This window comes from Lissotriton helveticus, chromosome 2_1, assembly GCF_964261635.1.
Source record: "Lissotriton helveticus chromosome 2_1, aLisHel1.1, whole genome shotgun sequence".
Classification (NCBI taxonomy): Eukaryota; Metazoa; Chordata; class Amphibia; order Caudata; family Salamandridae; genus Lissotriton; species Lissotriton helveticus.
The window spans coordinates 907,846,666-907,870,688 of NC_136059.1; the positions used below are offsets into that span (position 1 = coordinate 907,846,666).

Consider the following 24,023-nt stretch of genomic DNA (forward strand, 5'->3'; position numbering starts at 1 on the left):
GGCTAAGATGAACTGTTGTGCTGGTCGTTCCTGTTTGTGCTTCAGCTTCCATTAAATCAATTGGCGTTACCTTCCTGTGCGGGCTTCTACTGTTTGGGACAACTCTTTAGTGTTGGATATATATATATATATATATATATATATATATATATATATATATATATATATATATATATATATATATATATATATATATATATATATATATAATGCAACTTTACGAATTTTTGTTTAATTCTGTGTGAAGTTGATTATCGCTTCAATAGGGAAATTGCGGAAACCAGTTATTTCCAGTGAATTGTCTGAATTGTTTTAATCCGTATGAAACCACTTTTATTTCAATAATTTTCTCCCTTCCTCTTTTAACGTAATTCTAGGTTTTGTTAATGTAGTCAGTGTGATTTCAGTTGGTTTAGTTCGCTGTCTCGGCCAGTGATATTGGGCTGCGTGTGTGAAGTTCGCGTTATCCCTAGGCTACACTACATGTGCGTCATTTTGAGGCACTTTTTTTCATTGGTGGATTGAGATCGGCATTCGAGTAATGCTCACAAAAGTGGTTGTGTTATTTATACGAATGAATTTTCTGAATTCTTAGCCCTTATGCACTAGGTATTTTAAGAGTATTTTCAATAGAGGCCTAGTTTGTCATGTACTCCTGACCCAGCACTCACCCAGCCTCAACCTAAGGTGCCCCTTGGAGAGGGCCGCAGAGGAATGTGCCCTGCAGATGGTTGAACGGATGAGAATGTCTTGTAATCTAAACCTTTGATTTGCGGATTACATGGCTCTTGTCTTGTAACTGTGTAGAATGGAACGCATTTCTGTTCATTAGCCCCAATTTAATCACCCGTTGTTTTGAAGTCTGTTAGCTTTCTGGTGATTTGTTTGCTGGAGACTTTACCGTTCTATGTTTCATGCCGAATGCTTCTCGAATATTTGCATAGATATACATCATTCTTTGCTATGATTTCAAAACCAGTGATAACTCTCAATCTGTTTAAATGTAATAAGATACATGGCCACTTACATAATAGTTTCTCTAGACATTGACCGTCCTCCTATGTAAATACTTTATGCTTATTCATGTTTGCTGCTGCTGCACACTTTGCCTTCTTAAAATCGTTGCGGGGCTGGAAGCTGTATTTTCTTTCGTTTTAAGGACAAGTGTGGGAGTGAGTCTTTCCCAGTGTAAGGCGCTTTTGATCATAGCATCACGTTGGGCGTTAGCCTAAATCTAGTAAAGTGGAAGGGTTTCTGGAAAATGCACTCCCCTAGTCAAGTCAAGAGATTTATATAGCGCGCTACATACCCATAGGGTCTCAAGGCGCTTGAGGAAGGGTGGGTAATTATTTGTCGAATATCCAAGTTTTAAGTTGCTTTCTGAATGCTAGGTGGTTCTGAGTAAGGCGAAGGTGAGTGGGAAGTGAGTTCCAGGTTTTAGCTGCCAGGTAGGAGAAGGATCTACCTCCCATGGTGGTTTTGTTGATGCGAGGTACAGTGGCAAGGGCTTGGTTGGAGGATAGAAGCTGACGGGGAGGGGTGTAGGACAGTCGTGTGAGGCATTCGGGTCCAAGTTCGTAAAGTGCTTTGTGTGCGTGGGTTAGGAGGCGGAAGGTAATCCTCTTATTTACGGGGAGCCAGTGGAGGTTTTTCAGGTGACCAGAGATGTGTTCTTTGCGCGGGATGTCTAGTATGAGCCTGGCTGAAGCGCTCTGGATGCGTTGGAGTTTTTTCTGGAGTTTAGCGGTGGTACCGGCGTATAGGGTGTTTACGTAGTCCAGGCGGCTCGTGACCAGTGCGTGGGTGACCGATTTTCTAGTTTCGGTGGGGATCCAGCGAAATGTTTTTTTGAGCATGCGAAGAATGTTGAAGCAGGATGATGAAACGGCGTTGACTTGTCTGGTCATCGAGAGTGAGGAGTCCAGGATGACGCCCAGGTTTCGTGCGTGGTCCGTCGGGATGGGTGCTTTTCCAAGGGCCTCTGGCCACCAAGAGTCATCCCAGGCGGAGGGGGAGGTGCCTAAGATGAGGACTTCTGTTTTGTCTGAGTTCAGTTTCAGACGGCTGTGCTTCATCCACTCGGCTACTTCTTTCATTCCTTCGTGTAAGTTGGTTTTGGCGGTGTTAGGGTCTTTGGTGAATGAGAGGATCAGTTGAGTGTCGTCAGCGTAGGAGATGATGTTGAGATTGAGTTTCTCCCATGTTACTCCCCTAACATTGACATTCTGTAGTAGAAAACATAAATGGAAAGATGGCACTGCCCCTGCCAGAAAGCTGCCAGTATTCCTGTATATTGGTTTACCACGCCTGTTTATTTTCCCACACGTTTGTTTGGTCACCTTTCTCGTCCTTGAATGCTGGTCTGCTGTCTTTGGCTCGAGCCCTTGGCTTTGTTTGTTGTGCGTCAGTGATTGTTAATTATATGGTTTCCTTTAAAGTAGTTGAAATACCACTCTGCACCCCAGGTATTATCCAACATGTGAATGAAGCCAGTGAGGCGGACAAAAGTCCTTCTCCGCCCCCGGGAAAACAAGACCAAACAAGGGGGTTTTCTTACGTCACCATGCAGTTTTTGCTGTTCTGCTGGACTGCTTATCAAATAACATAATACTTTCAAACTCTTTAATGTTCTCTCAGGCAAAGTTTTTGTTAATTTAAAGATTCTTTATTCTATTGAAAACAGTGATCGATAAACAAATGCTGTATATAAAAGTGATTTTTACTTATGGCCTCCTCCAACACATTGGCCAATAGTGGTGTTTTTTCAGGACAGTCACAGTGGGACACGATAACCACATCAATACAATGCATTACACCAAGTGCAGCGTTGTTAGAATGAAGCCTTCCACAGAGTTGGTCCTGTAGCCATCAGGCTTTCTTTCAGGTTCCCTGTTCACTTTTCTTTATACTCTTCTGTCTGGATCTCGAAGGTGTTTTACTTCAATGAGGTTGACCCTGACTTTTAAGTGTAATCTTGGTAGAAAACGCGTGGGGCTGCATAGGTGTGCAGGCAGAGGAGCCTACAGCAAGGGGGCATGGAGATGACAGCGAGTGGATTGGAGCGCAGAGCAAGATTCCAGCCTAGATGAATCAACGAGCAGGAGGAGAGAGACACCCTCTGCTTCACTGAAAGTGGCACATGAGTCAAAAGAAGACGACCGAGAGGAGAGTAGGCACAGCGGGGCAAGAGAGGAAGGCTTGGTACACAAAGGCCTGAGAGTAGGAACCAGCTACGTCAAAGTCAGTGAGTCAGAAGAGTATGACGGAACCACAGACAGGAAAAGGACACTGGAGGTACCAAGAGTTCAGACCTCCTGGCGTTGCTAGTGCTTCTCAGCGTGGATAAGTATGTACATGAAGCATACTCTTATATGCTGCTGTGTCAAATGTCTCCCTTCGCCGTATTTCCATTGGTGTGACGCGTCCGCTTTTAGTCCGTCTAATCATGCGATGGAAGAATATTGAAAACGCACTGGCCTGTATCTTAATACCGCGCACACCACCACACAGTGACACCCGCCTCCGCTGAGTGTTGCATCTCTGACCTATCGGGCCACCCCCCGCCCGTCGGACTGTGCCCCTCACCAGCTCCTAAAAGGATGAGCACACTGTCTAGCTTACATAAACGAGTAAAGACCTACACATCTGACACCGCTGCCTTTCATGCACGCTTTAAAACCAATCCTGCTATCAAAACAGCGTTCAGGGTCGGAGGGCGAGGGCCTGACCTCGGATGTGCACAGGGAAAAGCGCTGCGATGTGATTTATAGCACCCCGAGGGTCGATCAAAGCTATCCACAATGTGTGCGCTGATGCGGATGCCAGTTTAATGGGCGGCTCTTAGCGCGTTGACATTGGTGGTTCTGCGGCTTCTGTGCTGTGGAGGGGTAGGAATCCCCTTCGTTTGCAGACGCCCACGGCTGTCCCAGATAGGCCGTAATCGGTTCCACAGCTGAATTCCATGATGAAGAGGTTCATTTAATACGAATCAATGCTACCTTTTGAAAACTCGTGTTTTACCAGACACCTTTGCGTTGTATAGTTGGTACAGTTTATCCACAAAGAAACAAACCAGAAGCAAGGCGCTTAACTGCCTCCAACATGCGAAATGGATGGCTGCTAACTGCGCTTAAGCAGCACTACACTTGTCATGCTGCTCAAAGGGCCCATCTCCGGGAGCACTTTGCGGCACTTCTAATTCAGTCAGAAACGAAGGAGTTCTCTTGGACTCAGTATTATTCTTCCCCATTTAGGTTAGCTCTGTAACCAACATTATGGGTTTCCACCACAGTTTCTTCGAAGGAGAGGATGTGGAGTAAGCGCCAGAGCTGCCGACTTTGCAACTCGGGACCAGGTTCGAGTCTCAGCGTCGGCTCAACATCCTGTGATGTAACTGGTGTTCATGTAAAGCGCTCCAATACCCCCGGGTCGAGTTATCGCTATATAAAAACCCAAAAACAAAACAAACAAAAAAATTCGTGGGAGTACAGACTTGATAGACTTGCTATGGTCACTGCTGTGGCCCTTTCACAAATTGACTACCGTAATTGAGTTTATGAGGGTCTCCGAGCAAAAAATCGTGCAAACTTCTAAGCGCCCAAACCTTTGCTCCGGGCTTATTTTCGGCTTGAAATGTTCCCTATCATATCACCCCCTCCCTCAGTAAATTCGCCCTGTTCGTTGTCGATCAATCATAAGATCAAATTTATAACCCTCTGCTTGGTGCCTAAAACCTTGTGAGACTTAGCTGCGCGCTACCTCCAATCAATGTATTTATTTTTGCCCAGACGGTTTGGCTAGGTTAGCTTGCCAGCGCCCTCTTTCACTGCTCCTGTCAAGAAGAATTGGCTTGGGGGCCGGTGTCTGTACCAACAACGCTCTTCCCTCAGGCACGCTCTAGTGGTTCTTCTTAACAATGAATCTAACAGGAGATATTTTAGCAAAGAACTCGAGACGTACCTGTTCCTCCAAATGTTTGCATCTGCTTGAGGTTTAATTGAGAATAGATGCCTTCTTCCCTGTCTCCTCCCCTTGCTCTGCTGCATCTGGTCTTATGAGCGTACTATAAAACGCCAAATGAAATCAATAAAAATACTTTTAAAGAGTGTAGATACTAGATTATACATCCTTTTCTTTCCCTGATGCTTACTGTTGGACAATCGAGTTACATTATCAATTACCGCAATCACTTGAGGTTGGTATGGCTGTCGTGTATAGTCCAGTTGCCTTTCCGAGTGTGTTACATGGAACTGGCTCATCTTTGGCAGAACTGAAGCAATATCTCACTTGTCCTTCGCCATCCTTCATCTTCTGCTGAATGCTGTTTTCCAGCCATGGGCATTTTGGTTGTTATTATTTATTGAAATGGCATGTGTGTTTGCTTTGGTCTGGTTACCTGTTTTGCACAGTTTGGAAGTTAAACGTGCGTTCCCATATTTCCCCAGACTAGATACCCTGTTGGAGCATTCCAACTGTGATGTGATTCCTAACCTGTAGGACATATTACTTTCTTCAGAATAACTAATCAAATAGAACACACATTTATGCTTTATAGAGTCTATTAGTGTTCATAGAGTAGACTGATTTAATCTGAACTAAACCAATACAACAATTATGCTTTGTGATGCCGCGCTACAAAGTATACGTATGCCAAGGACGTCCCAATCCAAACCTTTACTGGCTTAGTGCATTATCTTTTGTCTGACAGTATGCAAAACTAATAAACAACAAAGTTAAATGAAAAACAAAATTTGATGGACAGTCACCTGCACTACTAAAATATATACATGGGTAAGACTCCAAATCAATGAAAAAACAGCTACTGGCATTCTGTACCGTGATGCATCATCCAGATAAGCCCAACATCTCCCTATATTGACATGTACAAATTAGAGTCCCGTTTCTTTATATCATATTCTTCCTTTAACTTTGACTGCATTAGACAAATCTACTTTGAAAATCGCATGACCTCGAACAAACTCCCAGTCAACATCAGACGCTCCCCCGAGGAGCCTCGACCTGGCTCTTCAAACCCCCCTCCCCTCCCATACCCCCACCCCACCCCACCCCAAGCCTTGAGACCATCACTGGCAAGTAGCACGCTTTATAAACCCCTGATTTATTGATTGAACTATTCGTAAACTAAAATCCTGTGTATTGGTGATACCATGGACCCACGTTTTTAGTAAAATGGGAATCTAATGCCTCTAAAGCCATTGCAAAAAAAGTAGTTGTCCAATCACCTTCAACTGTTATCAGAAAAATATATTGTTGCTCTTCTGTAATAAGTAATTATAGCTGAAATGTGATGCCACAGTGCCTGTGCCAGAGCCAGCGGACAGTGTAAAAGGTGAGTCATTGACCAGAATTACACCCACTGGTTAAGCAGGCCTTTTTAGCTTTCGCCTAAGCAGGGCTTGCGCAGTCTCTTCTTTTTTTTTTTTTTTTTTTTTTTAGAGATTTTATATAGCGCGAACTTGAACCGAACCGAATCAGTTATCAGAGCGCTTTACATAGCACCAGTTACGTCACATGAGGACACACTTTCATTTTTTAGGCACGGGGAGATTAAGTGATTTGCCCAGAATCACAGGGGGTTTTTGGCGTCGTTACCGAGACTCGAACCAAGTTCCCCAGGTCCGAGGTCGAGCGCCTTAGCCGTTAGGCCAACCCCTCTCCCCTCCCATCTCTTCTAGATGTACTGTATTCAAGTATGGACTTGTCCTTTGTAAAAGCTTGCTTCTGATTTGTTAATAGGCTTGCTAGTCCCTCCTTAGTACCACCTTTTCTACATTTGTAACCTCCCATAAGGACTGGACCTTTTATTTGTGTAGTTGCGCTGATTACCAGAATCTTACAATATTGAAACCATAGACTTCGGCGGGCCGCAACAAAGAAAAGAAAGGCGCGACTTGCCAAAGTCTATTTTTTCAATATTGTTAGCTTTTAGTAAGCAGCGCACCACAGGCGGCGTGCTGCGCTACTTTCCAAAAATCTTACAATATTGAAAAAATAAACTTTGGCGAGCCGCAACAAAGAAAAGAGAGGAGGGGCTCCCAAAGTCTATTTTTTCAATATTGTTGTTTTTCAAGCAGCGCGCCACATGTAGCGTTCTGCGCAGCTTACCAAAAGTTTTCAATATTGGAAAAAAGACTTCAACGCGACACGCCTTTGTTTTCATCAGCGTGGCTCACTGAAGCTGACTCCTCCTCCTCCTCCTCCCCCGTTCGCTCCCACTCTTAGGCTACAGCTGCCTCCTCCCTCAGCTTCAATCATGGCAGTGCGAAGATTCTTCAGCCGGAATCCAGGCTCTCTGCTGCTCGCCATCTGAAGACCAGCAGCCCGGACAGAAACGGGAAGCAATGCAATAGGTCTCCCATTTGTTAAATGACAATGCTTTTTATTTATCTGTTTTGAAAACCAACATATAAATAAAATGCATTGTCATTTTACACTGCCTATAGCTTGAGACTCACGCGAATGCGACACATATTGCATTTCAAATGCTTGTTTTAATTGTATTTCCTTGAAACTTTTACACTAAGTGGTTGATAAGAGAACAATTTTAGCAGCGTGTTTACTAATTGTACTGCTGGTGCTTATTAGAGCTGTTTTGAATCTATCTACATGTTGTCCCCTACTTTAAACTCCAGTAGCTTTTGAATGTGACAAATTGAACAACTTAAAATATATTTTACAAATAAATGCCAGCATCATATTTGTATTTCTTTTCACAGCTCAAACTATATACAATTTTTTTTCAGGGCAACAAAAAAAGATCATGGGTTTTCATAGAGGATTCGATTAAAGATGATGGTGGTGTAAGCAGGTTCTATCAAAAAGGAGAACAGCGAGGCTTGGCAATCGGGAACAGTTTAATTTTAATTAAACAATAAAGGCTGGGAATAGCAGCCACACCTCTTACCATTGTGTGCTGAAATTCAACTTGCATTAGGTACATGGCCTACTTTATTCTGTACAGCGGGTGCAATAAAGAGAAGCTCACCTGCCTTTGGGCAGGAAGTACTGGTACAGTGGACCATAAATTACATATTAGATGCTTGAACCCAGCATGATGGAAGGGGCCATAAATACCAATTGGAGGTCAGATTCTGCACATCAAAGCACATAGGGAAAAAGACAATACATAGATATATGTTTTCAGTTGTAGTATTGTATTGTAACTGCATTTATATAGTTCTTACTACCCCTGATGAGGCGTCAAATCGCTTTTTTCGGCGAGTAGCATGCTACCCCAGAACCAATAAAGGATTAGTGGTGATTTCGTGTAGTGAAATATGAAAGTAATTTGAGTGGTGGCTAGAGTAGTTGTGTATTTGGATTGAGAAGGATAGTGGAGGGATAGAAGAGGGAAAAGGTTTGTATTTATATAGTGCTTATGAAGGAGTAAATGTTAAGTCTGAGAGCCCCTATGGGTGCTCCTATCCACAAAGTGTTTGCAAAGTCCGGGGAAAACCCTACTGGTGCTTCTGTCCCTAAAGTGTCCATAGTTCATTTTTGAAAAGTCTGCAATGGTGACTCTGATGGTGGTAGTGATGGGCCCAAGTGGCCGGGTGTTTCATGTGTATAATCTGGGATAACGCTTACTATTAGGTATTGTTTAGGCTTTATCTGATGAATTCAACTGGGCGGTTGCTCTCGTATCTTGTCCTTAGGCCGAATGCAGGCCCTCTGCTGAGCCTTTGTTTGTGTTGGAGTGTGTGAATCGGACTCGTTTCTTAAGCATCACATCCTTGGGCCATATGTGATTTACTGCTGCAATCTTACAGGTGTGTTTGCGGTTGTTCCATAGCTGGTGTTTCCATCACAGGAAGCGCTAGTGGTGAACAGAGGGCGGCTGTGTTATGTTGATCTGATAAAGGATCTCTCTGAAAAGTGATTTATTGTGAATTTGGGTAGCATAGGCAGCAGTTGCTGTGCGGTGTGATGAACTAATTAAAGTGGAACCTTTTTATAAATCAATCACAATGCTAACTGCGTCACCATGTATTTTAAGGAATAAAATGCATTCATAAAAGGAATTTTAAAGATTCCAAGGAGAGCCATTGCTTCATAAAGTAACTTCCTTTTTTCTTGTTCATCCATGGTCAGACTCCTCCTTATGGCTTGCAGTATCCTTATAATTAGTAGGACTTTGCTTAAAGCTCACATTCTTATGATCTGGCAAATTCACAGACTAGACCTGCAAATATTCATTGGTCTCACTGAGAATATTCAGGTATTCATAACTCATGGATCTCATATTTATAGTTAATTGGAGAATCCCGCTAAAAATGTGTATCATAGAGCAATGCTGAAATTGGGTGTGTGTATGCTGTGCGAGGAGGGATAGATCTTTTCAGGACATTGTTCCTCCTTCAAACCCAGCCTATGCTCATGCATTGTCCATACTTAATCCAGGCCTACCTGCATGATGTAGCAGGCAGTCCATTTCAATGTATGTAGTACTAGGAACATAGCACACTATGGTCTGTTCCTATATCTATAAACAGATGGCAACCTCATACTTTGACTAACTGGCTTTTTCTCTCAGAATCTACTGTAGGTACAGATTTTCAAATAAAGGAAAAAAAGCATTGCGTGAGAGATTGTCATCTCCTGAAGTGATATCGTTTGTTTTTTGTTTTTTTATAAAAGTACATCGACATGTAAGGGTCGGTTTCTTCCCCCTGATTCCCCGCCTTAGGGTTTAAAAAATAATGCTACCCAGACTGCCCCAACTTAAAACGTGTAAAATGTCCTCTGCCTTCCCCTCCATTCATCTCTCGAGCTCATACAAATAACTGTGCAAAAGCTGACAAATCTAGATCATCTGAAAATTTGGGTGATCCAGAGTTCGGTTGATGCTGAAGACAAATCTGTTGTAGAAAAAATGCATCTTATTTTTTGAATGCATTATATGAATGTGGCCTATTTCAGGAACGCACAGTTGGATCAAGTCTTCAAAGGAGTTACCAAGATTACCCACTGAAGTTCTTAAGTCGAGTTGCTGCTGTTAACTTGGAGGAGCCGTAGGCCCGTTACTGTAATCATGGTAATGCTCCTCGGCTCATGAGCCTTTGGTAGGTGCTACACGCCCTTGAGGTCTTGCACTCGCTCACACCTCATTCAGCCTCTGCTTCTTCAACCACCTTGCTGTTTAGTGCCTTTGGCTCCAATAACTTGTCTTCCATACAGCGTTTCATGCGCTGTTACGAAGACCTGATACTATTTCACAGTTTTGGTACTCAGTGTACGAACTTCAGAGGATGGACGGGCTGAGTGAGCTAGGGATTGGAACTTGTAAGCTGCTGATTCATACTTTCGTCAAGTTATTAACGTTCAACTTATTGAGCTATTTTTTTAGGTCTCGCGACCTATCAATGCACGCAAGCGCATTGAGGGAGCGAGAATTCAAGTGCTCAAAATACTCGTGAAACCACGGGTTTTTCCATGCGGTTTTCTTCGAGTTCTCGTGGCCACAGGCACGCGCTTTTGGGCCATAAACTTTCCCCCTCCCCAGCCAGCTTTGCCAGCAGCATTTGCCTCATCAAAGGCTTCCGCTGCCCCGCCCCCGCCCTCACTTATTCACGGCCGCAGGCCGTGACTTCAAAGGGTGCCCCCTGCTTCACGGCCATCTGTTCCCCAGCACCTCCCCCCTAATTATTCACTGCTGGCCGGCCCGCACATCTAGTTTTCCACGCCGTAGGACAAGCTTCTTTGCTGTTTACAGCGTTTTTTACTTTCAAAATATACGGAATGCTCTCTACATGTGTTTAGCACTCTGCTTATCAACAATCTCTCGTTTTCACTGTTAACTTTCACTCCTACTTTGGGCAATGCTATATTTTCCTTGTGGCTGGAGTTTTGTATCAACAATTAATAAAAAAAAAATGAAGCTACGTAATGAAATATCAAAACGAGCCTTGAGTTTCTTCGTGGTGCAGGGTTAGTCCATTATAATTCATGTCTTCATTATTTTGTTTTATGTGCTCCGTCCTTCAGGTAGTTCTTCTCTATTTTGTTTACTTATTTCTTTTCAAGTTTTACATTTGTAGATTAAGAGGAGGACATTTTAGAGACTAACACCAGTCTTAAATCTACCGGCAGGAGGCGCTCTTGCCACATGGCTCATGTTTATAATCTGAATAATTCATTAGGAAATTGTAAGCTATTGGCTTTGTAAATAACAATGCTATTAATTTATATATTTTCAGTGCCAACACATATTAAAAAAATAATTGTCATTTACAATACCAATAGCCCACACTTTCCTAATGCGAGACCTATTGGCAACGCCAGTGCTTGTTTTACCATGCTAGTTAGATTCAAGTTGGAATAAAAGTAAAGCCTGACAGTGTCTGTGTGTATAATTAACACTACTTTAAGTAGGACATGCCCTTGAATCAATAGTTATCCAGTTTATTCTAAATATGTGGATTAAAATGTCGGACGGGTAAAATAATATACTTTGTTAAAAAACAAGACCACTTCACTGAGGTCAAAGTATATTCTTTATTTTTGCACAGCTGCTTATTTCAGTGGTCCTTGGTGTGTGGAGTGGGGCTGCAAGGAAGAAACATGTTTTTTTTGTAAAGCTAAATTTGTTAAAAAATGACCATGTGTTTTTTAATTAGTGTAGTTTGTTGCTTTCAAAGCTATAAACATTTGTTTCTAAAGAGATTTGTGGCTGGAAAATATAATCGCTACCTTTAATTCAAATACTGATCTATTACTGAAAGGGCGTAGAAAGAACATTTTTATAGCTCTCAACCCTTGGCTGGAAGCATCATATCTCAAACGGCTATACATTATTGTTCTATTTCGTCTCTCAGTTTCTTCTGTTTGATTGTAATGAACCTTAATTGCTAAATAAACTGAAATCAAGTGAATGTAGCAATAGCGTGAATAAAATAGTCATTATACTAAGTATAGGTTGTATTCAATGTAAACAATATATATTTTAATGCGAAAATGTAGTTGTACTGTTTACTTGTACCACCAGAAACCAGATTGTCAAATATTTTACTCTAACTTTTCTTGAAGCTTTATATATATTTGTGTGACATATTTAGTCATTGTCTTTTTATTTTTTTATTTTAGGAAGGTTAGCCTGCTTAAACCACTGTCAGAATGAAATACAACTGATTAACAGCAGAGAGGTAATATTTGCAATTTTATCTAATGTTTTATTTAATATTTCAAGTGCTGGTCTCATGTACATGTGCGCCGTCTACAGAATATGCCTTAATGAATCAAAAAAAAGCTTAACTCACAACCATTCCTTACTGGTTGCATTGTACTCTTGCTGTGTGTGTGTATATATTTGTTTGGCAAATACAAACCTCCATTGGCACTCCATTCCAAGCTCTCACATATCTAAGCCATATGTGCGAATTCAGATGCTGCTTCTATTCTCGAAAGGACACATGCCGAGTGGTAAAGGTGGCCTCCTGAATGTTGAACACTTGAGATTGATTCTTCCACCAGTTGGTACCCCGCTGTTTGACACAGTCGGGACTTACTCATGGGCTTGAAAGGTATAGTCAGATTAGTTTATCACATTACAGGACGACCTGCAAATAGTTGCCCAAATGTGAATCCCCCAAATATTCACGGTTAATTGGGAGGGGGGGAGGGGGGGTGCCACATGGTTTCATCCAGTTTCGCACAAATGTGCCAAACCCTAGGGTCTTCATTTGCCAGTATCCTGATGAGATCCCACTCCATCTTTAAATGTAATCCGTGGAGGATGTCATAACTTAGTATTCGAGCCATCGCAGAATGGGGCCCTCATCAGTTCAACTAAGACGAAGTTAGGAAAAACGTTTTCTCTCTCCCGTGAAGGCGGGCAAGAGATCCTACGCTATACTAGATGAACAGAGTCTTGCTTGAGCAAGACTAACTTAGTTATATTTTTAAAAGGACAGTCTTCAGGACCCGAGGTTAAAGTTCAGGCGACTATTGAACTTTCCAAGCAGTCTATAACAACTGCTAGAGAGTGGAGTTGTTAGCTCTGCCAATCTTTGCTAGAGGATAACGTCTGGTTATTCAGCATTTGTTATTGTTTTGCCACATTTCTCTTTCTCATACATAAGTCATTCACTCTCCTTTGTTGTATTTTCCCATTTTGGTAAAATGCATGCTTGTCAAAACAACCTCTCTCCTGCTGAGCCTAACTTGACCTGATTGTATTGTATATAACCTGAGTAGGTCAGTCCTTCCTTGTATGCACCTAGAATGATAAGGGCAATCCCTTAATTGCAGCTTAAAGCTGTTAAAGGTTTTTAGAAGGCAGTTATGAATGTCCCACTCTACTCTAACAAATTCTTGTGCAAGACAAATGCTAAGGTCAGGAGAGGCCAACTGTATCTGTGAAATTATATCTATTCTATTAGTTCGATAGTAAGAACAGTGTATGAGTTTCATTGTGCATGGGGACCAGATTAGCATTCTAGGCAACATGTGTCAGCCTAAAAACTAAGCTTTGATTCACGCTGGCATTATTTGCATCTTTTCACAACTTGAAGTCTGCCATTACCCATATATGAATATATTTCAACAAGAATAAATAGAAGTAGTAAAAAATGAAAATAAAGGGAGTAAGCTTTGCCATGTGCGACAGTAACCACAGAATGTGATGGCAATTTTATAGTATGGTTTATTATTTCGGAAATTCAGCATGCATCTTTAAGTACTATTGAATAGTTTATTGGGAATTTTAACAGCTTTTAATTGCATGTGATTGACATGTCGTCCCAAAAAGGATATTTTATGTGAAAATGATCATCTTCCTCTGCACAGGATGCCAAGTAGTCTCATACCAGTTTGGGTGTGCCCTTCAGTCCAGGGCTGAGTGTGTTGGCTTTATTCTCTTTGATGTGCCCAGTTGGCTACTGATGGAGGTTCAGCACTCGTCCACCCTTAACTAGAAAATGTTGGTCATAACCTTTAGTTGTTGCAAGAGTTCCGAGTGAAAACCACTCTGGATGGTTGAAGGCCAGAACAATTTTGTTTTATGTACTAGGCCTAACCTTCAACAAGGCCTTGAGCTCCTTACCCGTTCTGCAAGAGCACATTGACCTCGTCCATTAGATGCTGTCATCAGCATCTGGTAACAAAGCCTGGACTTTGACTTGGATATAGTGTCCTCAGCCCATCCCCTCCTCATGGTTTTAGGAATGTCAGTGGTGAGGTGATCTCATCAGTGATGACTTTGATGCGAGTCACTCGTGACATGAGGTCAAAAGCGGTAGCTCGTATTTGCTGTATACCTCAATATAACTTGGGATTGTCTGGGTGCTTTTTTTAACATATCCATAATGTCCTTTCAGCTAAAGTTCCTTATAGGGAGGCACAAACCCACCCCATATCAATAATGGCACTCCTGGAGATGTTAAATATCACATCGCGATTCACATAATTGCTGTCATCACACAAGCCACACACAAATCCTGTCCACGTCTTTATGCTGTCTGAAGACCGTGAAAACACAACCTTGTTTCTATAAGTATCCATTTTGGAGTTCTCTGAAAGTGACTCCATTATTGATGCCGGGAGATATTTATTGCTAGTAGGGAATATAATTGCTGCATCTTTTGTAAGCTATTTATTCGTTTTGAAAGTGCATGTAGTTGCGCTAGGCAGAGCGCGGAGCCAAGCCACACTACTAAAGCCAGCACCCTTACTCGGAGATACAATAAAGACGACCTGCTACGCCTTAACAAAAAGGTACATAGCTCATGCCTACACGGCATTTCCGTTGACCACCCTCCCACTCGATGCACCTACTGTTCATACAGCTGTAACCCCTCTGTACCCATATCGCCTCCCCTTATCCCGATACGCATGGCCCTCATCAACTGCAGATCTCTCCCTAAACACTCGACAGAAATCCACCTTCTATTGGAAAATCTTAGCTTAGAAGTGCTTTTCCTAACGGAAACTTGGCTGGGACCGGACTCAGATCCCGACATTGTCAACTCCCTTCCCCAGGGCTTCCTCATTCAGCGCATTGACCGACCTAAAGGAAAAGGCGGTGGCATTGCCATAATTCATAAAGAACAGCTGCCATGCCGTATCCAAGGCAGCCCCCTTGCTGACTGCGAAAATGTCATGTATACTATCCAGGTCTCCCCCTGCCAATCCATTTCAGGCTTCCTTATCTACCGCCCCCCAGGACCATTAGGTCAGTTTTGCGAATCCCTAACGGAACACTCGTACACTCTGACCGCAACCAACTCTTCATGCCTGATCCTGGGTGATTTAAACATCCATTTCGACAAAAAGGAAATCAAACAGACAGCCGACTTGGTAACAGACCTTGAGACCCTTCAATTGAAATTACTGGGCCATTTACCCACTCACATCCTGGGACATCTGTTAGACCCAGTATTTACCAACATTCACGACTTGACTATACGTGATCCCATCCCAGTCCCGTGGTCTGACCACCACCTCGTTCCTCTATTTTGGCAGATCACCCGTGTTCCCCGTACTACCGCTCCCCCCAGTAAAACGTCAAGATCTTGGTCTAAACTGAATGTAGAAACCTGGACTTATCATCTAGAGAGCTCTCCACCCGCATCCAACGACAACCCCATCAGCGCTGATACAGAATTCTCAGAATGGATTGCCAACTCCCTAGACAAAACTCTCCCCCGAAAAATCTCCTGTAATCCACGGAACAAACCCACCTCTCCCTGGTTCACTGATGAATTGCGACTGCTAAAAAAAGCCTGCAAAAGATCTGAAAGAGATTGGAGAAAAAATTTTGACCATACAACTAAAACTAAATACAAAACTACTCTTCTCAATTACAAAAAAGCAATCAAAGCTGCACAAATTAACTACTTTGAGGAGAAAATTAAAGTGTCCCACAACTCTGCCCGGGAAACCTACCAAATAGCGAAGAAATTGCTCAAAACACCAGACCCCCCCCCTCTGGTGGAACCTTCAGTCACCCGCTGCAACGAATTTGCAGAATTTTTTAACTCCAAAATCACTAATCTCATCAATTTACTCCCCTCCACCCCCTTCAATGCCCTCAGTCCCCCCTCTGACGTCAACTCTCACAGCTATCAGCTGTCAGTATTTACTCCTCTCACAACCGACATCACTTCTCGCATACTCAGCTCTATTAAAAGTGGCAGCCCCTCTGACCCTGCCCCATTGAATATCCTGAAACTAGTCGGACCCACCATTCTACCAAAACTGACAAAACTCATTAACGACTCACTCTCTCTAGGGATTGTCCCCCCCACCTGGAAAAAAGCTATGGTGAGAGCTCTGCTCAAAAAACCCCATCTCGACCCACTAGAACTTGGCAACTACAGGCCAATTTCCTTACTTCCAGGTGTCAGCAAAATAGCTGAGAAACATGTCAACCTAAATCTCTCCCAATACCTTGAGTCCAATAAACTACTGGAACCCTCCCAAACAGGATTCAGGCCAGGCCAGAGCACCGAGACAGCTATATTGGCGGTAGTCGAGGAGGCAAGGAAGATCATAGACTCAGGAGGATCAGTGGCAGTGATCCTCCTGGATCTTAGTGCCGCTTTCGACACCGTCAATCACCACATCCTTATCCAAAGACTCAAACACCTTGGAGTCACAGGAATGGCCTTGGCGTGGTTAGAATCCTTCCTCAAAAACCGATTTTTTCAGGTGACAGAGGGCACCTTTACGTCCAGACCGACACCCATCAACTGTGGGGTTCCTCAGGGCTCGTCTTTGAGCCCAACCCTTTTTAATGTTTATATGTCCCCTCTCGAGAAGGTCGTCGTCCCATACGGCATCAAACTCCTGACATATGCCGACGACACTCAACTTGTGGTCTCTCTCAGCCAGCAAGACCTCTCCATTCCCAACCTTCACTCCTGCTTGACCGAAATCACAAAATGGATGAGTAACTCCCACCTTAAGCTAAATAACGAAAAAACGGCGATTATGTTTTTAGGTAATCAATCTTTATACAGCTCTATCTCCATATGGCCGTCAGCCATGGGCCCCCCCCCTGCGTCTAAACCAGAAATAAAAAGCTTGGGCATCTGGTTGGATGAAGAACTTAATTTTTCAGCCCAAGCACGGAAAGTTGCTGGAACCTGTCACGGTCTATTAAGATCGGCAAGAAAAATACTACCCCTGCTTCCGACTCAATCGCGCAAACTCCTCATCCATGGCCTTGTACTTTCCCGTTTGGACTATGGCAATGCCCTATACCTAGGGGCCCCCAAAAAAGTCCTAGCCAAACTCCAGACGGCCCAGAATGCGGCAGCCCGCGTGCTCACAGGCACCCATCGTCACTGCTCTGCCAAACCATCACTTAAGGCCCTCCATTGGCTTCCCATCCAAGAGAGAATTCAATTCAAAGCTCTCTGCACGACACACAAGATCATGCATGGCAAAGCCCCTCCCATACTCCAAAATCTCATCTCACCTTACATCACTCCCAGACCTCTTCGCTCCTCCAACTGCTTCCTAGCCTCAATCCCCAGGATCAGAAAGGCCCGCTCAGGCGGCCGACTGTTTTCCCTCAACGCCGGCAAACTTTGGAACTCGCTCCCCTTTAGCCTCAGAGCCCAACCCAACCTTCTTACATTCCGTAGAGCTCTCAAAACGTGGCTGTTCCCATAAAATATCCCTCTTCAGGTTTTGTCTCTCAGCGCTGGGACGCCTATGGGCAGCCATGCGCTCTATAAATCTGTAAAATAAATAAATAATTAGATTAATCCATCATCTACGGAGCTGCATTTGGAGGCCAGCTCTATGCTTATAGCTTATTGAGCATGAAAAAAGGCAGTGTTCAGTTGGCCACTGTACTTTGCACAGGTTCTGTTAATAGCAGACCTTGTGTCCAGAGTGTGGAGGACATGGCAAGAAATGCCAAGTGGATTCTAGGTTTTAGGTGCAATGAGAAGCATCATTGTTAATTTGGTATGTGCATTGTGGAGTCAACTATGTTCTCTCTTGGTAGCTACAGTTGAGTAATTCATCATAACTTATAAATGTCAGTAGTCTTTCAGTTTTGGAATGTAACCTTCTGAGACACTCTTATTATAATTTCATACATAAAACCTTAAAATATCTGTATTTTCATTTCACTGTTGACATTGTATGTGATGTAATGGAAGTTACATTGTAAATGTACACTTATTTTAGGTCAGTAGCTTTCTGGGGGGGGTGATGGATAAATGGAGTTGGTATTTGTGGTTTATGCTATTACGTTGGCATGTTTTATTGCTTAGAGGGGTTTTGTTGCCTTAGTGTGATGAACTGTGTGCAGAATTACTAGGTCTGTCACGCAGAGTAGCACTAGAACCAAAAGGCCAGTTCTTTTGATTTCAGTGGTGAGCATAAAAATGTATTGTAATAGCTTTTCTTAACCAATATATAGGAGTGAGGTTACCAATACATGGGGATTCTATAATCAGACTGCCAACATGGAAACTCATATTCCTAACTATTCACTGAGTATCTACACTTTCTGCAGTCCACATTTCTCAGTAAACCAGCCGCGATCCTCTGATTTATTCCCGGGCACCATAGATGATTGATACATTCAACTTGACTCATCTTCTCTCCAGCAATGAGGGTTGCGAACATCAAGAATATATGCTTTCCAGCGTAAAAGATGATTTTTAGTAATGACTGAACCGTTAGACTGGTGGTTCCTTATGTAAGTAGATGTCCCCAGTGAAGGCCTTTGAATCACAGTAATGGAGCATAAACTTCAGAGTTGAACTCAAATTTGGATTCTCTGGCGATGAATAACCTCCTGTCGCCAAGCAAGGTTATTTTGAATATATGAACAGCATATTGTAGTGCTGGCCTTGTTGCAAAGTTTATCAGTTTGGAAAATGACGTTTAAAGCTTTATTATCTTGCGTCCAGTTCTATAGGCACAAATGTGGTGCAGTTTGTCATCTGGTGGATATAGCATTGATTTCTACTGCAACAAAGTGCTTCCCTTTACTCTTCAGTATTTGATGATGTATTGGCAGTGAACACCAAACAAAGCTAATACTCATCTGCCCTTTGTATTCTCTGTGCCAGCCAGTTGACCTAATCCCCCCTCCTGTGTGCAGATTCGAGCAGCCTAGAGGCCACGCACACAGTTACAGAACCACAGAGCCTTTGTGAAGGCTTTTGCTTGAACCATCCGCCCTCAGAACTGGTCGACTGGGACCGCTGCCATTCTCATCGTGCGTGGGTGAGCATGTGGACAGTTGTGCACCCAACACCGGGGCCGCAGAGCCTCTCAAAAAAGCTTATGTTTTGAACCGTTCCCTACATCCCTCCTGAAGGCCGACCAGCTACACCGGAGCCTCCGAGCTGCTTTTATTTTAAGCGCCTGCCCTACTCCTCTTGAGTCCCGGTTGGCCTGCGATCTTGTCCCCTGCAGTCGGTGAGCAACGCTCCTTCATCAGACTGGCGCTACTATTGGGCCACCTGACAAAAAGGATCTGCAGTTTCATTTGAAATTGGGTGGGAAAGGTGAACCCGTAGTGCCATTTTTCCCCTGCCCAGAGTACAAAATGCTGAAACCCGTAAAAAGCAAAAGAGGACTATTCACCCATGAATAGAAAGGCCAACATGACATCCTTTGCTGCCACCTACAAAGTCTGTACAAAAGGGAGTGGTGATGGACGGAGCATCTGAATCAATCAAACACTCGCACCCAGTCAAAAGATATGGGTTTAATCCATCACCGTTCTTTAGCCCACTCTGCCACACCAGTTCAGTGCCAGAAACCGGTCCTGGGAAGCTTGATTTGCATATGGCCATGTCTGAACTGGGGTGGCGGAGTGAGCTAAAGAACGGTGATGGATTAAACCCAGATCAGTTGACTGGGGGGGGAGTGTTTATATGGTCAACGCTCCGTCCATCACCACCTTTGGTTTTTCTTTGTTCGCCCTAAGTTGGCAGGGTATGCTCAGACGTGAGTCCCTTGCTCACTTTGCCACTGGAGTCAAGCAAGCCCGGCTGAAGACGGCTGTAATGCCAGAAACCGGTCCTGGGAAGCTTGATTCCGGTCCAGGGAAGACATGGCTTGGCAGTTCGAGCTGAACTGTTCCCATGAGGCACAGGGTCAGACTGATTTGCATATGGCCATGTCTGAACTGGGGTGGCGGAGTGAGCTAAAGAACGGTGATGGATTAAATCCAGATCAGTTGACTGGGGGTGAGTGTTTGTATTGTCAACGCTCCGTCCATCACCACCTTTGGTTTTTCTTTGTGCTACCTATTAAGTGGCAGCCATCTTGTTACGAAACCCAACCCACTGTTATACGTGGCCCATCTGACTATTTAGCAAAGCATTCTTTAAATTCCCTCTGAAATACATATCTCTTGGCCTATGTCAAGACCTGTCCCTATATTTCCCTTTGAAATACATATCCCTACCATTTACTCCATAGGATTGCAAACTGGTCTTTCCACCCAGAACAAGGAAAACGACATCATGGTGGGAGTAACTATAAAACTTAAAGGCAGTAACTCCTACTCTATACCATACCCCTCCAATCTATCTAGGAATGGTAGCAAAACCTTCAAACACAACCTTCTTAGTAAAAGCCCCAAAACTCTGTTCCTTGACCCCTCCTTCAACGTAAAGAAAGGTATAATAATCAATGGCCTTATATTTTTCACCGGACAAATGGCTAAATGGCGAAATACCTTTTCTAAGCTACTAATCATCCTGGATAAGAATAATATTCCTTATGGAACCAGTATAAAGGAGTGGACCAGGATGATCAATGCTCTAAACTGTAGGCCGGTCGTAGTGGCCTCAATCAAATCGCTTGGAATCACACTGGATAAGAACCTAAATATGCAAAAACACATCAACATGCTGGCAAAAAAATTCCCGCTTTCATATCCGCTATCTCAGAAAAATTAAACCATTCATTGAGAATCCGAACCTCAAAACTGCAGTTCAGGCATTAGCCATCCCTAGGTTGGAATACGGATGTTCAACTCTATCCGGTCTTCCCAAGAACTCAACAGCCCCTTTAAAAGCTTGTCTCAACGCAGCCGCAAGACTCTTAACAGGATCCAGAAAATGTAACCATATCTTGCTGCACCTGAAGGTGCTCTACTGACTGCCCTATGAAGCAAGAATTCACCTAAAGATAGCCTGCATCACACACAAAGCATTACACCACAAAACCCCCCAATACTAAGCCCAGAAACGTATATATGATAAGCATTTTCCGGAGCTGCACCAAGAATCTGAAACTCACTCCCTCCGAGCATCAGAAAAACCTCTTCATCGACGTTATTTAAAAACGAAGCTAAGACCTTCCTGATGAACAAATTTCTCCTTAGAAATCTTCATTCACTGGGGCTCTATAAACTTTAACAGATAACTTTTCGACTTGCCCCTCTCCTGGAGTGACTCTCCTCACTTTGGCAATTACAAGATCCGATTCCTGAAGAAGCTTTACCTTCGATTTCACTCCTCCTTGCAATGAACCATTCCGCTATTCTAAACTTGTATCTGTTACCCGTGATGACAGCCTCACCAAATATGATTTGTTTGTACTTGAACTTGTTTCCTACTGCACCGAACTGAAAAACCTATTTCTACTTAGTATGTCATTATCGATTCGTACTTTACCGAACTTCATATATTCCAGATATCCATCTGTAGGACCTTACTAAACTGTCTTGAATTTGTTGCTCTGTACTGGGAAGCGCTTGCATACCCTATTCAGGGTCTTGTTCATGCTATAGAAAACATTAAAAATAAAATAAATAAATACAAATAAAATAGTTCTGAACATCAAAGTGAGAAAGAAAAGAATTCAACACTCAGGAGTATACAAGAAAGTAAGCGTTTTTTACTTAAAGGGTCAAACACAAAAGACAAACAGGAATATGGGGTTACATAAATTCCAAACAAAGACAAAATTGTCCCCAAGTCCATAGATGAGGCCAAAAGTACTGTTGATCCACTCTTATAATTAGATAGTTCGAGAGAGACCATATTTGTTGAAAACAACATTTATGTTGACAAAAGCCAAACCTGGTTGCAAAGAAGCAAGCAATGAAAGAAAATACCCCTTAGAGGGTTCTGACCATTTATATCTGTAATCTGGAGCAGAGCTACTAGACCACGCTATATGTTCATCAGAACCCCTCTTCAAAGTAAAATTTTTACTTTTCATACTGCAATAACTGAAGTGCTGTCATGAGTGGGGTATTTTGTTTCTAAACATTGTTCTGAGGAAGGGCTTGCATATTAATTGTACAAGAGACCGAAACATCGACGTCCGTCCACTACTTGCTTCTTTGAAACCGGTTTGGCTTTGCTCAACACTAAGAAATATCTCTAAGCATATATTCTTGATAAAATCTATTTATATTTCATGAGTTAGGGTTTGAATGATGCCTCTGAGCCTTTTGTTATTTGGTTTATGTTTACCCAAGCTTTCAAGAGTTTCTGGGTTGCCCTTGTTTACTGCAAGCCTATGGACCTACTCAGTGCTCTGATATGATTAATGATTGCAGTAAAATAGGAGGGTTCACTATGAGGCCTATAGCGGTTAAATGCCCCTTTTTCAGACCTGTGACTCTAAAAAGATTGTCCCGTATTAGTTTAAGAGATGGTTTGCTCCCATGATGCCATGCCCCAACCTGTAGTATTGCAAACTGAGGGTTAAGTCAGAAGTTGACTAAGTTTGATATTAATGCACAGTCGTACATCTTGATAACGTAAGTCTCTAAAACAAAAAAAATATGCTTATGAATCTCACTGCTCATCCCTCAAGTCGTATTGAAATGCCCAAAGTAAAATCCGCTTCTTCCTTCAAAACTTCTACCATCTTTAGTTGGAGTGAATAGACACTACGCACGAAGTTCAAATGAGTAGGAAGACAGCCTGGCTTTCCGCCCTATGGCCAGCGCCTGCTCCTTAAACCCATGCCTCATCTCTGAAAAGCCTATTACTAGATTGACAACCACCAAGGAGGAGGGTTACATAAAAGGATGCATCTCTAAAGAGAAGGAAATGAGAATGGAATTGGTAACTGACTTGTTTTGTGGTGTCTTGAGGTTAGAGTTAATAAACTTGAAGAGCGAATACGACTAGCTTTTACCTTGGCAGACCAGAAAACACACCATAATTTGCATTTCAATACGGTTACTTTTCTTTTGACTTTACAAGATTAAATATTATATTCTACAGGCAGGTATGGAGACTCTCAATCATAAATTTCCTATTGAAAGGAAATTCAGATAATGACTTTGGGCCAACTTACAAGTCTGGCGGTCAATGGGTTGCCAGACTCGTGGGGGCATGGCAATGGCGACCCTCCGACCGCCCTATTACAATTAGGGGGGTCAGACCGCCATTGCCCCGCCGCAGCTGCCAGGAAAACTAATTTCCCTGGTGGTGTTGCAGTGGTCCGGATGCGGCAATACTCTTGACGGGACCTCCGGGGTCCCGCCAAGCAGACTGCAAGTTTCCTCTCTGCCACAGTTTTCACGGCGGTTCCTCTTCTATAAAACCGTGATAGAGGAAACAAAATGGGCCCTAAAGGGCTCTGTGTGCCTCTGCGACATGAGGTGTCCATGCATGCACCCCAGTTCCTGCATGGCATGGACTTTTCGGTGAGTTTTTGGTGTTCCTGTTGTGGTGCCCATTTCAGGGCACCGACATGGGAATGTTAAAAAAAAAAAAAAAAAAAAAAAAAAAAAAAAAACTTCCAGCCATGCAAATAGCTCGGAATCTGGCAGGTGGCCTGACCATGGGTTGTATGTATGTATGTATGGCATACTTGTAAAGCGCAGCTGTCACCCGGCGGGTATCCTGGCGCTGTGATCTTTCAAGATCTGTACGCAAAAAGCATTACTGTGACAGCTGGCTACAGTTCCTTGGGAAAAGAAAAGTTTTTAATCCCTTTTTGAAAGAAGAGAAATCTCCTGAGCTTCGGAGGGACAGTGGCAGCGCATTCCATGCCCTGGATGCAGTGTAGCCAAAGGAACGGCCACCCATCCGTATTCTCCGGATCTTAGGGACTGT

The 24,023-nt window shown here is 43.1% G+C and overlaps 1 protein-coding gene across 5 annotated transcripts in view; it reads left to right on the plus strand.

The window, feature by feature from the left end:
• Positions 1 to 24,023, plus strand: part of SEMA4D (semaphorin 4D) — a 923,316-nt gene that overhangs the window by 408,076 nt on the left and 491,217 nt on the right. For all 5 annotated transcript variants that reach the window (XM_078675633.1, XM_078675632.1, XM_078675637.1 and 2 more), the window contains exon 4: positions 12,103 to 12,161. The gene's annotated coding sequence lies outside the window, so the exon portion shown is untranslated. The remainder of the gene's footprint in view (positions 1 to 12,102; positions 12,162 to 24,023) is intronic.